The sequence below is a fragment of the Nicotiana attenuata genome, unplaced genomic scaffold (assembly GCF_001879085.1).
Source record: "Nicotiana attenuata strain UT unplaced genomic scaffold, NIATTr2, whole genome shotgun sequence".
Lineage (NCBI taxonomy): Eukaryota > Viridiplantae > Streptophyta > Magnoliopsida > Solanales > Solanaceae > Nicotiana > Nicotiana attenuata.
In genome coordinates this window covers 208,198-225,992 of record NW_017671709.1, presented here as the reverse complement: position 1 = coordinate 225,992, position 17,795 = coordinate 208,198, and the positions used below count along the sequence as shown (strand labels likewise).

Below are 17,795 nucleotides of genomic sequence, written 5' to 3'. Positions count from 1 at the left end.
ATCCCGGCAAGGCATTCGACAAAAATGGCATTCTCCCCATCGGATGTTCCCACATCAGGAGTCTTCATATCTAGGGCATCCCGTATCTACCTCTTAGAAAACGATAGGCCTGGTTGAGAGTCATCCACGTCAATCACCTCGAGCGGCTCAATCGCGGCCTTCTCCCGCCTTCGAGGAACTGCAGGTCTGGGTTATCTGAGTTCGCCGAACACGATCCCTTCAGGACGGGGCACTTTCTTGTCACTAGTCGGTTCGAGAACCTTGCTCGAGCTCCTGGGAACTTCCTCTGCTTGAGTGTGAACCACTTCGATGACCTCCGGCTTAGCAGCCTTTGCAAGATCGGTGCCTCCTCCCCACCAATGATTAGCAAGCGAACATCTTCGTGCTCGGCTTCATCTTTTTTTTCGTCCTCACCACGAAGATGTGCAACAGTTTCCGGGGTCAAGGCTGCCGTATTGGCCCTAGGTTTTCAAAGCTTGGTCTTTTTTGGCTTTAGGGACTCCGCCAGCGACCCTTTCCTTTTCTTATAGTCCTTGGTAGGTTTTTGGGTCTCTCCCTCACCTGGTGGGGGCAATCTCACCGAAACAACATCTCTGAGGCCTGCACAAGCATAAAGTTTAGTGTATTGCTGAGAAGTATTTCACTATGAGATTTAATATGCGAATCATAACGACTCACTGTGGTTTTTGGCCTCCCATAAGCCTTTGGCCAAATCGCGCCAGACGCGCTCGACATATGTGGAAATAGAGGCTAGTTGCTGAACCCAGCCTAGGAGGTATGCAACCGCACCTGGATACCAATAAACGGCTGCAGGAGTTAGTTCAAAGGAAAGGGAAAATGTCTAAGTAACGAAACATGCTCGATAGGTCTGTACTTACGCTTCGTATTCCATTCCTCGGGGAACAATATCTTTTCAGCGGGAATCAGGTCGGAGGTCCTGACTTGAACGAAGCACCTCATCCACCCTCGGTCTTTATCCTCATCGATGCTAGACTTTGGAGATCGACGTTGCAATTTTATTAGACGACCTCGATAGAGACGAGGGCTATATAATCTGATCAGATGGTCGAGGGTAAAAAACATCCCCTCGACTTTGCTCAAAAAGTACCTAATCAGGTGAACAATTTGCCAAAAAGAAGGTTAAATTTGGCCGAGTGTCACTTGATATTGTCGGCAGAAATCGAGGATCACTGGGTCTGGAAAGGGCGAAGAAGGATCTATTGGACCTAAGGTAAATGGGTATGTGTATACGCTTAGGTACCCCGCTTTGCGATTAGTAATATCCTTATCAGGTGAAGGGATCTCCATGTGCACTTCATCTCCCCAAAGGCATCTGCCTTCACTTGTTTGAGTTCGGTTATTAGGCTAATATACGAGACATGGGTTCACATCGTCCTGGAACCAACGCAGGCTTGACGACCTTTAAATTGGAAGATATATCACAAAGCCCGGGGGTAGATTCCTTGATGCTAGGAGGTACTACCATTTTTCTCTTCGACGGGCGTGAAGACAAAGAGGCTTTCTCTTTTTGTGGAACTGCCTTAGAAGTTTTTGCCATTTTTTATTGTGAAAATTCAAAATAAGGAGAAGGTGCTAGTTAAGAAATTGGCACAAGGAAGGAATACGTGCACAAAAGATTTGTAAAAGTAAAACTTTGAAGAATGAAGGATTGAAGTATTTATAGAGGCTGACTAAGTGTGTTGGAGAAACTAAAAGGACGACCAATATTCGTCTTTCATTAAAAGCTTTTCGAAAATTATGTAGGGGTAACTTTTGCCTGACTTTTTAGTCACACAGACCGCTCACGTCACTAGACTGACATCATGATCGGGACATCGAAGGGGCAAAAATCAGATCGTTTCTTATCTTTTCATTCTAAGAAATGCGGGGACTAGATGTATACAGTCGAAATTGGAGAGCTCGATTTAAAGGGCTTAAAGGTATCTCGGGCTCGAGTTTGGGCAGCACGAAGTAAAGACCAGATCTGACTAGAAAATGCACACCTCAAGGGAGCAAATCGGAGACCATCATGTTCTACCTCGGTGGCAGTACAATTTCGATGACACTCAAGAAAGAGCGGAAACTTCTCAAGGACACGTGAGTCAGGGTATAAATTATAGGATAAGATTTGTACGAGATAGTATGAATCCGTACTAGGTTGTTATACAACTGTACCAATAAAATTCTTTACCATAATTGGGAATGTACTGTATTGGGGTTTTCCTCTCCTATATAAAGGGGACCCCAATCATTTGTAAAGATGACATCATTTCACTGCAATAGAATATTCTACTCTGCTTTTCTCGTTCACCGTGCTCTACTATTGTCCTTGAACTTTATTGTTTTTACTTTATTGTTCATACTTTATTGGCTATTAACTCACCTCTAGGCTCCCGAGGCAGTCGAGCATGAGGTCCCCGTTGCTCTAACAATGCTGGTTTGGACTAGTACTGATTTCAAGCAGCAATATATACCCAGATCTATTAGCAAAGGCCACTTGTGAAAGTACACTATTGCAAACCTAAAAATTTCTTGAAATGGCAAAATGTTACTAAGTAGTTGAGAAAATCACAAACCTTTACCACTAAAATCAGCTTAGCTAGCTTGAAGTATCCGTGACAAATTAAGTTACTTCGACACCATAGCTTTGGTATAAGAAATTTAGAAAAGTTGTTACTTTCACCCGGCAAATGGAGAAGCGGATTGAGAATTTGAACTTTATGAGTTTGAGATTGAGATTCTATTGTGAGCACGTGATTTTTGCCCTATATGAATTACTCCCATAAATTCAAAATAAAATAATTTTTTTCCTTAGTTTGTGATTTTGTGGATTTTCGTGGCATTTTCTGTAATTGTTTGCATTTGTCTGTGCATGTTTATTTTATTTAAATTATGGAAAATACAAAAAAAAAATATGTGTTGCATTTTTGCATTTAGGAATAAATTTTGCATTTTTAAGAATTAATTAAGTTGCTTCACAAAAATGGAAAATCAAAAAAAAAAATATAGTTTATTGTTGCTTTTTAATTTTAATTTTCGATTTTTGGTAATACTCCCTTTAATTTGGTACTTAACTTAGTTGTGGTAGTTATAATTTAGAGTTGATTAAATTAATTAGATAATTTGGATTAGGAATTAATTTAGGTTTATTTTTAGTTTTAAATTAAAAGAAATTAGAAAAATTGGAAAAAAGAATAAGAAGAAAGCAAGATTGGGCTGCCTGATTTAATTTTGCCCAAGCACAAACAAATCCCGTCCCAGTCTGGCCCAAACCCATGCCCCAACCCGGTCCAAACGGTCAAGTCCCCAGACCAACGAAACGACGTAGTTTGGGGGCGTTACTGCGTCGTTTCAAGTTCATTAATGTTAAACGATCTGAGCCTTTCATCCTTCTTCATCCAACGGCCAGGACGTAAACCCCTTACCCGCCTAACCGAATCTGATCCGTTTCATCCAAGACCGACCCAGTCTTTTACCGAAAGAAAGTCGTTCCTGTTATGTGATTGATCCAAGCCGTTGATCTCATTTGATCGAACGGCCTGGATTCGATCCCCCCTCCAGTTTATAAGTCCCTAACGCACCCCAACCCCCCCTCATCGTCTCTCACTAACCCTAGAGACACCCCGGTCTCACACCGCCTCACACCACCGTCCGCCGCCTGCCGGAAATCGCCCACGGCGGCGGGAAACCACCAATCACTCCCAAATTCACACCATAGATTCTCCTTCATCTCCCCGTTCCGAATCATCAACCCGTTACCTTCGAATCATCTCAGAACTCGTCGAATCATCGATAGAAGTTCGGACCCCTGAACCCTAACTTACCCAATCGACCCCAAATTAACACCCTAGGACCCCTTCCCTTCCCTTATACCAAATCCATCATTAGTTTCCCTCGAATGTATCCAGAGCTCCTCGAATTTCAAATCCGGAGTTCGAAGCCTAAAAAGCCTAAAATCATTTTTTCATCGAACCGGGCGGCCTGCATGACAATAGGATGTTGTTAAGTGTTGATTCGATGAAACTGATGTTGATCAGTTGTTCTTGACAAAGAACAAATGATTAACCTTAGTTTCGTTAAATCACTGAATCTGGTGGGATTTGATTTCTATCCGGTAAGTTTCTTCACCTCTTTGTTTCACTATCTTACTTTTTCCTCTTTTCCTCTCCCTTTCTTTAGTTAGTTTTTTATTACTTTGAATGAAATTTGAGCAAAGTCCTGAACTTAGGATCCCTTTAGATTAATTTTGTGTTCAATGTTCTTCTCAATTCTTAAAGGCTTTCTTTCTGATTTCCAGTAGTCTGCTTAGTTTCATTAATATCATGCTTTAAACTTCTGATTTCGCTTTTCGTTTCAATCACACAGTTTAGTTTAATTAGGTTGATTTAATAACTTAGTAATTCCAGGCCTATTTGTGTTGTTTAATCAGTAATTAGTGTAGGTTCTAACTTTTGGAAATCAGTCAAGCGATTTTTTTCTCCTTTGTCATAGACTACTGGTCTTGTTTGATTCATTCTTGATGTTTGGGAAGTTGAAGCCATTTCAGACCCCATTTCAAGAGGTCAGATTAGGTAATTGGGGCATAATTGAGCCTATGTCTAGCTAAACCATTGGGTTAACTTGACCCATGAGGTTTCTGAGTTAATTAACAGGGGTATTAAGGGGTAGTTTGATGTTTGTTTATTAAAAAAAGAGGTTTGTACCTACTTAAGAAGCTTCTAATAAGTGGTAGGGTTAGAAATGCGCAAAATGTTTGAGTGGAGATAATTAAAAATAGAAAAGGGGATTTGTAATGGAAATTGCACTTACTTGATGCCTATTTAGAGGTTAAAAAACATAAGCTAGAACAGACAGAGATATAGATAGAGAAAAAAACATACAAGATCACTCTGAAAATATTGGAAAAGAAGAAAGAATTCTGAAAATACTAAAAGGGAAGACCTTAAGGGATAAAAATCCAGAGAAAAACTGCAAACGGCTGAAAGATTTTGACAGAAAAAAATACTGTTCTATCGAGGTTTATGCGTTAAAGTTTAAGGTCTTCACTTTCTGAATTAACTTCTGCTATTTGGGGTCGAAATGGTTTGAGGTCGAGTCATTCAAGCTTGGTTTGGTGTTTGCTGGGTTGTTGTGTGTTTAAAACTGATTCCTGGACTGCTGTATAACATTTCCTGGGCCTAAAAGTGGTCTTAATTGGTGCTGATTGTTGTATTGCTGCCGCTGATTCTTTACCCTTTTTCTTTGTTCCTTCAATATCCAGGTATGCTCTTGAAATTGTAATGGAGTTGAAGCTTGACTGAATGTGTGTAAGGATCTGTGAATACAAATCATAATTGAATGAAAACAAATCAGTTCCTGTTATAACTACTGTGTAATTCAGTCTTATATTGCTCATATTTAGTTTAGCATGCTGTGGATATTTATCATGAAATACAGTTGGTTTTAGATGCTAGATCTAGATTTCATGTGAGTATGAGAGATTCATGTTTTAGACTTGGTAAGACATGTAATAATTATGGATTGTGATCTGTATTTTTACTGGCTGAAGTGTTTGATTTTAATCCCATAGTCATGGGTTTTCTGTTGATTACAATTATGAGTTACTGAAGTAGTTTTCCAACAATTATGCTAAATTCTTGTCCTTGCATAGCCTTAGAGTTTGGTTTGAGTGCTTTTTGTGAATGTCGTAAGCTCTCTGAGAATAAGAGAGGTTCAAATGGAAGTTGATTGGGTTCTGATCTTTTGAAAGTTTCATTTTAAGTTTTGTTAAATGCCAAATGATGGTTTGTGAAGTCATACTGATTTATTATGCGAAGTTTGGCAAATACATTTAGTTAAAGGGTGTAATTCAGATTCTTACTGTTCGCTTAGATTAGCCTACAGGTTCATGACTTGTCAATCACATTCCGAGTAAATGCCTCACACAACATGAAATTGTCTGGGTTTTTTTTTAAAAAAAAATTAATCCCAAAAATCTGAACTAAGCGTGATTATTTGTTGTTTACTTAATCCTGAGTTTCCAAAGTGCTTATATGTTCGTCCCTGTTAAGAATAGTTAAATCAGGAGGCTAATTGGTAGTTTACGTGTATGCTGCATGGGATCAATTTTAAGTCCAATAGGTGTATGCTCGATCTTGAGTCCCATCATTACAGTGGTTCACGTTTGCGAATTGGGCTTTCATTTGAAGCCTGTTTAAGCCATTGAAAATCAGTGGCTCAGTAACATTATGCAATGAGTTATTGGGCTCCCTTTTGGGGCCCAGATTTAAAAAGGGGGACGGACTTTTAGTTATTCTACAATTTATGTTTAAACTCTAGCATAAAAGGGCTTTTGAATTCCTTGAGGCTTTTTCTTGGATTAGTTTAAATCTTTTAAAATTAGATTGGAGGTGAGCCATATTAGATAACACAAATAGTTTATGGCCCTCAAACATTTAGCTTGAACTTTCTTTTAACATTGGAATTGAAGTGTGCCGTGCCAAACAAAAATGACAATTGCATGGCCCTTGTGTAATTAATTTTATTTTATCCTTAGAAATCGAGGCGCGCCATTAAGTGAAATTTCCATAGCCCTCGCAAAGTTGCAAACGCGTAGTTGCTTTAGGCGCGTTATTTTAATAATTTACCTTCCTAAACTCGGGTGCGCATTTATGTGACCCAAATTCAAATCCCAACAATGTTAGATAAAATGTGTCGAGGATCGCGGGTGCATTTACGTGACGCGGTTCAAGACATGTTTTAAATAACATTGAAATCTTTCTAAAAAAGATATAATTGAATAAAAGCGGCTATAAAGTTAAAAATGCACATAGGTTTGAAAATGTACTAAAATCAGATAATAAGCCAATAATAACAGTTGAGCGACCGTGCTAGAACCACGAAACTCGGGAATGTCTAACACCTTCTCCCGGGTTAACAGAATTCTTTACCCGGATTTCTGGTTCGCGGACTGTAATACAGAGTCATTCTTTCCTCGATTCGGGATTTTAAACCGGTGACTTGGGACACCATAAATTATCCCAAGTGGAGACTCTGAATTTTTAATAATAAATGAATCCCGTCTCGATTGTCACTTAAATTGGAAAAAACTCCCTTATCCCCTTTTGGGGTGTGGAAAGGAGGTGTGACAGCTCTGGCGACTCTGCTGGGGATAAGAACCCAGAACTCTGCTTTAGGGTTCAGAATTCGAGCTTGGAATAATTGTTATACTTGGCTTTGTTTATTATCTGATTTTTTTACGTGTTTGGGCCTAATGTGCGAAATGTTACTTTTTACCGCTTTAATAATATCTGAACTGTATATAACTGCTACGAAACCCTTCTCTTCTCATCTTCGGGGATGTGCTCGCTGGTCGAGACTCTCTATTTTGTTAGTGTCATACCTTAAAATAAGAAAGAGGCTCGGACAAGTTACTAAGCCGGATGGCCTTTTGGTTCCCGGTATGTAGCCCCCTCCTCGGCCCGAGTTGTCCGCTCGGGTACACAAGTCTAGAACAAATACCCAGGTTTTGAACCTAGAATAACTCAGGCTCATGCCGGATCCCTACTTGTGCACTCATTTGTTTCGGATTTGCATATTGACCGGCTTATAGGGGAAAAGTTGAGAAGAAAAATCAATGTGAGGACTGAGAGAGAAAATTGTCTGTTTTTGAAAAACCAAAGTCCAAAATATACTGAAACTCTGCCGAAATTTTGAAGAAAAAGAAAAGAAATTTTTATTGTTTTTTTTTTTAGAAAAAGAGGAAAAAAGTTGGTTTTTGTTTTGTCAAAATTGCCCGAACTACGCCACTTTGATTCTCACTAGATGTGGGATACGTAGGCAACCCCCATCGGGTCCAACTTCCCTTTTGCAAAAATAGCACAAAAAGAACCAATTCTTTTATTGCTTTGTTGTAAATAAGTAGGATGACGCCATTCTTGTCAAAATAAGCCGAATGTCCCCAAAAGGACGCCGGAAGGCTGTTTTTGCAAGAACAGCCACCTTTGGTCTCTTTTTCAATTTTGACTGGTAAGCAAGCACAGCCTTAAAATCTTCTCCCCGAAATGCTGAAAGTCCGTATTTGCAAAGTCAGGTTTATTTTTGAATGAAAATTTAAAAAAAAATAGTGTTAATTTTGTTTTTCTCTTGAGTCAAACGAGTCATCACCCTAATAAATGTGCAGAATGAGCACCAGTCAGAATTTGCCACTAACAGTCATGAACAAGATCCCCTTGGAGTTGTATATGTGGTGGGAAGATCTGGGTAAACATGGACCAGATAAGGTCAATTTCTACTTAGGAGGTCTCACCGGGTTATTGAAAATCAGACCTAGAGGAGACATCATAAAGGCGTTGGTTACGTTCTGGGACCCGGCACACAACGTGTTTCATTTCTCGGATTTTGAACTCATACCAACTTTGCAAGAAATAGACGGATATATTGGGAGCACTGAGGGACCTCTGAGACACAAGTATTTGGTTGCTCCAAGAGTCGTCGTTGTGCACAGATTTCTAGATTCCTTAAAGATAAGCAGCGGGGTCCACAACCCAGACTTGGCAGCCGGTTTTTCCACTCCGCAGTTTATATATCGGTGATACGGACACATAAGGGGGTTTAACAATCCAGAAAGCAAGATTTGCAGCAAAGGGAATCGCCTCAAATGGGAAGAACACAGGTGCTTTGCTTTTATGGTGGTATTCTTGGGTCTTCTAGTGTTTCCTAGGAAAGATGGGAATGTCGATATACGGATAGCTGGGGTAGTCAGCACTTTGCTTACTCAGGACAAAAGCACCCTCACACCCATGATAGTGTCTGAAAATTTCCGCGCTCTCACAGCCTGTAAAGCCGTAGGAGACTTTTTTGAAGGGTGCAACTTGTTGCTAAAAATATGGATGATTGAACATCTATGTCATCGGCCTTAATACATGAGCTATGGGTCGACAGAGAAAAGCTGCATAGAGGAGTTTTATACAAGGGTTGATGGGTTTAGCATGCCAGAAGGGGTCACAGAATGGATATCACATCTCCGTTCCATCACTGCAGATCAAATAGAATGGACATTCGAGTGGCTTCCTATAGATGAAATCATATACATGCCAGCTACCGGGCCGCACTTCCTCCTGATGGGTCTCAGAAATATCCAGCCTTATGCCCCATACCGGGTTTTGAGACAGCTAGGGAGATGTCAAATAATTCCAAAGGATGAAGACCTTAGTGCTAGGGTAATCGAGATTGGTCCTGATGGTTAATTTCCTGAAGCAACAGTTCGCTAGGTCTGGAGCGAGTGTCAATACTTAACAGCAAGCACCCAAGTACGTGATTTATCCAAAGGTGAAGTTTCACTAGGGTACCTTGCTTGGTACAGAAGGGAAGTTGAGTTTGGAAGGCCGGCCAAAAGACCCCATGTTCAAGAATTTGTTGAGGCGTCACAGGCACAATGGGATTGGTTGGCCAAAGAAAATGAATATAGGGCTACCATAAGCAAACTAGAAAAGCAAGTCAAGGACCTTCAATTCGAGAATGGTTTGCAAGCCGCCGTGGATGAAGGTGAGAAGAGAAAGCTAGCCAAGGAAAATAAGGCCCTTCGAGCCCAGATTCGGGACATGAAAACAGCAACGGAAAATCCCACCAGAAGTGCAAAAGATGGAAGGCTCATAGATAACCTTAGGCGGAAAGTGAGTAAGCATGGTTTTAATTTGAACAAAGCATAGGGTGAGTTAGCAAGGGTTCGAACAAAATTGGCTGAGAATGCGGAGGAACGAGCGCGCATGGTTAAACAATTAAAAGAGGAACATGACAATGAAATGGCGAGGTTGAAGAAAAGGGTCACCATCTTCGAAAGCAAAATGATCAAACAGGCGAAAGACTTTAAGGCAGAAAGAGGGCACTGTTATACAGCGATGGCACAATTAGAAAGAGATCTGCAACAACTCCAACAATAGAATCATATAGCTGAACAAACTTTGGAAGCTAGGGCCCGGCAGGTTGGGCGTTTGTTGCAAGAAAAGGGCGTCATAATAGAAAAAGCCAGAAGGATCGCCGACTACATTACAATGAAATGCAGTAGTTGTGAGGACATGACCAGATCCATGTTCTTCGCCACCGTAATGATCTTTGCCTGCCAGATAATGGAAGATCTCTACCACCTCCAAAGGGGTTTAGCGCGTAGGCCCGTGGCGAGACCGAATGATGCCCCACGGGCACCAGGAGCAGTTGAGGCATTGATGTATTCATGATTTTCGTTGGAGTCTGTCAGTCTGTTTCAAGTCTGTATTTTCATTTTTCTGTTAAAGTCAGTTAGTGTGTTTGCGAGTTTGTATTTTCATTTTTCCATCAGAGTCTGTTAGCTTCTTTTTCAAGACTGTTAGTTTGAGTCTTTATAATCAAAGCATTATTTTATGGAAAATTTGGAAATGTCAAAATGTTTTATTTTTATCCAGAACTACGCCAAGATCTGATTCATGCGGGGTCATGATACGTAGGCAATCTCCATAAGATTCGATCATAACCAAAAGAAAAAAAAATGAGAGAATAAAAAACAATGAGAAGTCAAGTCAAGAAAGGCATGAAAGAGAGGTCGCAATTGGAAATTAGGAAAAGCCGGGATGACACAAGCAGTCGAACAAATACATGATAGAAATGATTAATTGCTTAGGTGCATTGCTTTCCACAAATGTGTTGTTACCAATCTGTTAAGCTCTAATCACTAACAAGTTTGTTGTTCCAGAATTCAGGCAGGTGGTTAGTTTGTTGAGCATTCTGGCAACCCATATATATAACACCAGGTCCAAAGGCAAATTGATCATGTCTAACCAAGAACTGGACGCGAGTATTATTGATCCATCAAAGGAAGGGGAAGATTCTGAAGTTAGTATGAAGGAGGAGTTGTATAAATTAAAACAACAGATGGCAGAAATGTGCCAAGCATGGGCAAAAGGGCATCCACCACCATCCTACCCAGCTAACCCGCTTTCAACGCGCCATTGGCTCAAACCCAGGAACATCCTACTATTCATTCTTCTGCAGGATTTCCTATTTACCATCACTACCAAGGCACTACCTCCCAAACCCCGCAAGCTCCACCACCCAAACCAGTTCCGTACCCTCCTCCACCAGCCACTCCTGTTTTCGTGGCACCCCCACCTGCTACAATTCACCGATCCTCCAGTGAGCCTTTATTCCAGGCTCACGACAACCAATATTACCTCCCGGAGCCGACTTTCAAAGCTCCAGAACCTTATTCTTACACTCCTCGTTTTGATCTCCCTGTGGAAATTGAAAAACCATCTAAAAACCCTGAGCAGGAAGAGATGTTTAGGAAGGTCAAGAGCTTGGAACAGTCATTCAGGAACATGCAGGGGTTGGGAGGTCAGGTAAGCTGGCTTACAAAGATCTATGTCTATTTCCAGATATTCAGTTGCCTGTAGGGTTTAAGATGCCCAAGTTCGATCTGTACGATGGGCATGGAGATCCAATAGCGCATTTGAGAGGATTTTGTAGCAAAATGAGGGGAGCTGGTGGGAAAGACGAGTTATTAATGGCGTATTTCAGTCAGAGTCTGAGTGGTTCGGCATTGGAGTGGTACACCCGCCAAGATGCTAACCGGTGGTACACATGGGATGATCTAGCCCAAGCATTCACTTGTCACTTCCAGCATAATCTTGAGATTGTCCCAGATCGTCTGTCTTTGACAAAGATTGAGAAAAAGCACAATGAAAGCTTCAGGGAGAATGGCTTTCGGTGGAGAGAACAGGCAGCGAGGGTTGACCCTCTAATGAAAGAAAGTGAAATGGTAGATTATTTTCTGCAGGCCTTAGAACCTACTTATTACGGCCATCTGGTATCAGCTATAGGCAAGTCCTTCAATGAAGTAGTAAAGATGGGCGGTATGGTAGAAGAAGGGCTCAAGTCGAACAAGATCATGAGCTATTCGGCTATTAAGGCAACCACTCATGCCATTCAGGGAGGCACTGGAGGAATAATTGGCAAGAAAAAGAGAGAGGATGTGGCGACGATTGATTCAGGAGCTTAGTTTGAACCCAGGGGCTCATCTCACCACTATAATCAGCCTCGACCCCACCACCAAACTTACCCCCATACCCCATATAACCCACCCCAACACTATTACCCACCACTAGACCCTCATTTTTCTATCCACCACGCCTAAACATACAACCAATCCCCCGCCCATGCACAATGGCGTCACCCATTCCATAAAACACTTACCTACCCCCACGAGCCTACCGAAACCCTCCTGGACCAGGTTTCCGGCCCAACCAAGCATTTAAGAGTGAGAGGTTGCAGAAAAAAAAACCTTTACTCCATTGGGAGAGTCATATACTAGTTTATTCCACAGGCTAAGACAATTAGATATGCTAAGGCCGATCGAGTCAAAACTGCCAAATCATCCCCCGAAAAATCTGGATTATTCTGTAGGCTGCGAATATTGTTCTGGTACTCCGGGTCATGACACGGAGAAGTGCTGGCACCTAAAAAGTGCTATCCAGGAGCTCATTGATACTAATAGAATTGAAGTTCAAGCTCCAGAGGCGCACAATATCAACCGGAATCCGATGCCAACCCACCAGGAGACAAATATGATTGAAATAGTGCATAAGGGAGGGGCGCCCAGGAAGCCTTCACGGACCGTCATTATGATTCGGTCAGTGAGGTCAAGCCAATTGAACAATCAACAAGTGAAAGATCAGTGCTCAAGTCGAGCGAGAGGAACGGTGAACCATCTATGGTAGTCAAGAAGGGGTCTTCAAGTGATGTGGCAGAAAAACAAGAAAGGGTGAAAGTAGTTGTGCCAGGAGTGGCGAGCAAGCCTGTCGTAATCGTGGAAGGTGCCCGCACGGATCATGTCATTATCAAGCCGGTAACCCAATTACCGATAGTTAACAGCAGAGCTATTCCGTGGATTATGAACGAGTGACAGTGATTTACAAAGGGAAAGAGGTCAAAGAAGAAGTCTGTGAGACCCAGGGTTTGACTCGTTCGAGGAGATGCTTTGCCCCCGAGGAGTTAAGAAAAGCTAAAAACTCCAAAGATAACCCAGAGTTAGTAAAGAAAGCCGTAGCTGAAGAAGAGGCAGAGGAATTTTTTAGAAAGATGAAGGTGAAAGATTGAAAACGACACCTGCTCAGATTTCTATATTGTCATTGTTAATCCACTCAGACGAGCATCGTCGAGCCTTAATGAAAATCCTGAATGAGGCTCATGTTCCCGATAAAAATCCCAGTGAATCATCTGGAAAAGATAGCCAACAAGATATTTGAAGTGAACAGAGTCGCTTTTTCTGACGATGAATTGCCCGTAGAAGGTACTGAGCACAACAGAGCCCTCTACCTTACGGTGAAATGTGAGGACTCCGTGGTTACCCGGGTATTGGTCGATAATGGTTCCAGTGCGAAAATTTGTCCTCTCTCCACTCTAAGCAAGTTGAAAGTGGAAGAAGAGAGTATTCATAAGAATAGTATCTGCATTTTGGGATTTGATGGTGGAGGCAAAGATTCAGTTGGTGATATAGTGCTAGAGCTGACAATAGGACCAGTTGAGTTTACGATGGAGTTCCAAGTGCTGGATATAGCTGTTTCCTACAACCTGCTGTTAGGTCGACCGTGGATTTACGTCGCTAAAGCAGTCCCATCAACACAACACCAGATGGTCAAATTTGAATGGGATAGACAGGAAATAGTTGTGCATGGCGAAGATAATTTGTGCGCTCACAACATTATACCATTCATTGAAGTGGAAGATGACAAGGGGCTGTAGGTCTACCAGGTTTTTGACACGATGTTGGTTGAGAAAGATCCAGAGGGGAAGTATGTGCCAAATCTGAAGATAACTGCTGCATCAGTCATGGTAGCCTTTGAAATGTTGAAGAATGGTTTTGTACCGGGCAAGGGTTTGGGTTCATCTCTGCAGGGCATCATACAGCCGGTGTCCCTCCCTAAAAACTTGGGAACATTTGGTTTAGGATTCAAGCCCACAGCCGCAGACATAAAAAGAGCCATAAAATTGAAACAGAGGGCATGGGTCCATCCAAAGCCGGTCCCACATCTCTCCATATCATTTGTCGAGCCCGGTACCAGAAGTCGCCCAGTAAGAACAATTCCCAGTTCTGTGATTAATCCTGATAAAGAATTGATTGAAAGGTTCGAGAAGTTGTTCGACGATGTGAACATGGTGGAAATTGGGGAAGGTTTTAGCAACGCAGAAGTACAATTTGTCGGGCCAAAAAATGAAGCTTAATAATTGGAAGGCTACTCCTCTCCCCACTCGGAAGGAGTCTTGGTAGTTTGCTTTGATTTTCCTTCGGTTTGCCTGGGTTATTCTAGGGTTGTAATCCAGATTTTTATTTTTTCAGTCTATTTGAGTGTGCAAACCTTGTTATCTTTTATCCTTCAATGAAATGCAATTTCCTTTCTGCATCATTCCTGATAGTTTTCTTTTTTGTTTTTCTTTTCTTTTCTGTACAATTCTTTTTACACTGGTTCTAATGACATGGCATGCATGAGGAATCCTCAGCCCAGTCTTAAAAATCAATCTGATTCTGAAATAATAATTCAAGAAGTAGATTATGGTGACGAATCAATATGATGAGGATGAGGCCTTTGAAGAGATTAGTAAGGAATTAAATCACTTTAAAGGAAAACCCAAACCCAACCTGAATGATACAGAAGCCATCAATTTAGGGGACGCAGATAATATCAGAGAGACTAAAATAAGCATCCACCTTGAACCAAAGATCGGGGAAGAGATAATCAAAGCACTGATTGAATACAAAGATATTTTTGCATGGTCATACAACGACATGCCGGGTTTGAGCACTGATTTGGTGGTCCACAAATTACCCACTGACCCGACATTCCCTCCCGTCAAGCAAAAATTGAGAAAGTTCAAAACTGATATGAGTGTGAAGATTAAGGAGGAAATCACCAAGCAGTTGGACGCAAAGGTCATTCGGGTCACAAGATATCCCGTTTGGTGAGCTAATGTTGTGCCAGTACAATAGAAGGACGGCAAGATCAGAGTATGCGTTGATTACCACAATCTCAACAAAGCAAGTCCAAAGGATAATTTCCCACTACCCAATATCCACATTTTGATCGATAATTGCGCCAAGCGTGGGATTGGATCTTTTGTGGATTGCTATGCCGGGTATCATCAGATTTTAATGGATGAGGAAGATGCGGAAAAGACGGCATTCATCACGCCTTGGGGAACTTATTGCTACCGGGTAATGCCATTTGGTTTGAAAAATGCTGGGGCAACTTATATGAGAGCAACGACTACTATGTTTCCATGATATGATACACAAAGAAATTGAAGTTTACGTGGATGATGTGATAATAAAGTTGAAGCAACAGGTCGACCACGTCGCAGATTTGAGGAAATTTTTTCAGAGGCTTCGCAGGTACAACCTTAAGCTTAACCCTGCCAAGTGCGCATTTGGCGTTCCATCTGGAAAACTGTTGGGGTTCATAGTCAGCCTATCAAAGATCAAAGCTATTCAAGAATTTCCACCTCCGAGGAACAAGTCTGAGGTGATGAGTCTGTTAGGGAGGTTGAACTACATCAGTAGGTTTATTGCTGAGCTCACAACAACTTGTGAGCCTATTTTGAAGTTGCTGAAGAAGGATGCTATGGTCAAGTGGACTGATGAGTGTCAAGAAACATTTGATAAGATAAAGGGGTACTTGTCAAACCCACCTGTGCTGGTTCCACCCGAACCAGGGAGACCTTTGATTCTTTACTTGACGGTCCTGGAAAATACATTCGGTTGTGTATTGGGTCAGCATGACATCACTGGCAGGAAGGAGCAAGCAATCTACTATCTCAGCAAGAAGTTCACATGTTATGAGGTTAAGTACACTCACCTTGAGAGGACATGTTGCGCCTTAACTTGGGTAGCCCAGAAGTTGAAACACTATCTATCATCCTACACTACTTACCTCATTTCTCGCTTGGATCCGTTGAAGTATATCTTTCAAAAGCCTATGCCCACAGGGAGACTTGCGAAGTGGCAGATTTTGCTCACGGAGTTTGAAATCATCTATGTGACTCGGACCGCAATGAAAGCCCAAGCGTTGGCCGATCATTTAGCCAAAAACCCAGTCAATGAAGAATACGAGCCATTGAGAACTTATTTTCTCGATGAAGAGGTGATGCATATCGACGAACTGGAGCAGACTGAAAAACCAGGGTGGAAACCTTTCTTTGATGGGGCTGCTAACATGAAAGGAGTTGGAATAGGGGCCATGCTTATTTCTGAAAAAGGGCATCACTATCCTGTTATGGCTCAACTTCGTCTCTATTGTACCAACAATATGGCTGAGTACGAGGCATGCATTTTGGGTTTAAGGCTAGCTGCGGACATGGATGTCTAAGAAGTCTTGGTCTTGGGAGACTCGGATCTTCTGGTGCACCAGATTCAAGGAGAATGGGAAACACGTGATTTAAAGCTCATACCATACCGATAATGTTTGCATGATCTTTGTCAACGATTTCGATCGGTAGAGTTCAGGCATATTCCAAGGGTCCATAATGAGGTTGCCGATGCCTTGGCTACCTTGGCATCAATGTTATACCATCCGGACAAAGCTTATGTCGATCCTCTGCATATTCAAGTCCGCGATCACCATGCTTACTGTAACATGATTAAAGAAGAACTTGATGGTGAACCGTGGTTCGAGGATATCAAGGAGTACATCAGAATGGGGATATATCCGGTGCAAGCCCCGGGAGATAAAAAGAGAACAATTCGACGGTTGGCAAGTGGATTTTTCTTCAGTGGAGGAGTTTTGTATAAAATAACACCAGACCTTGGATTGTTGAGATGCATAGATGCTAGACAAGCCACGACTGTCATGACCGAAGTACATTCCGGAGTCTACGGACCGCATATGAGTGGATATGTTCTGGCGAAGAAAATTCTCCGAGAAGGATATTACTGGCTCACCATGGAGCGAGATTGTATCAGTTTTGTGCGCAAATGTCATCAATGCCAGGTACATGGCGATTTGATTCATTCTCCGCCATCGGAATTACACACAATGTCGGCACCATGGCCCTTTGCTGCTTGGGGCATGGATGTCATTGGCCAATCGAGCCAGCAGCATCCAACGGGCACAGGTTCATTCTGGTGGCCATTGTTAGTTGCTGGTCAGCCACCATCAGATCTGAACCGCGACCAGCAAATTATAAGTGCCGCCACTTTCTTCCCCTTAAACTTTTACGCTCAAAATTTCCTTCATTGCTGCTTCTCTTGAAAAAGCCATTTTGCTCTACAACTCTTGCTCCCAAATTTCTTGAATCTCAAGAAAATCACATATCATTCTAATTTCCTTCCCTTCTATTTTACGATGGCAAAAAATTCTAAAACCGTACCGCAAATGGAGACCGCCTCCTCTTCACGGCCCGCCGATGACGAAGTTACGGCGGAACCCCCCTCGAGGATTTTGTTCCAGGAGGATGCCCCACTATCGCCGATTTTAGGAATGAAAACACCTCCTCAGTACCTGGTAGTTGTTAACCGTTCTCGAGGTACATATGCACGATAATCAAAGACATTCTCACAAACGTTTAAGAGGAGAGTAACTGGGTGAACAAGGATGTGGTAGTTCCTTCTCCTGAGGAATCGATCACAACTCACGTGGAGGAGTTTATAAGCGTTTACACATACACCTTAATGATGGGTCCTTTAGACCCCATCATCGTCGCCTTTTGAAAGAGGTATGGCATCACCCTTGGCCAAATCCACCCTTCATTCTATAGAATAATTATTCTCCTTCGCTTCTTCACAAGCAAAATCG

General features: G+C 42.0%; 1 long non-coding RNA gene across 1 annotated transcript; it reads left to right on the top strand.

The window, feature by feature from the left end:
- The first annotated feature begins 3,596 nt into the window (after positions 1–3,596).
- Positions 3,597–5,626, top strand: LOC109209789. The gene is made up of 2 exons (XR_002065424.1): positions 3,597–4,114; positions 5,261–5,626. It is a non-coding gene; the product is annotated as an uncharacterized LOC109209789 (long non-coding RNA).
- Positions 5,627–17,795: the final 12,169 nt, after the last annotated feature.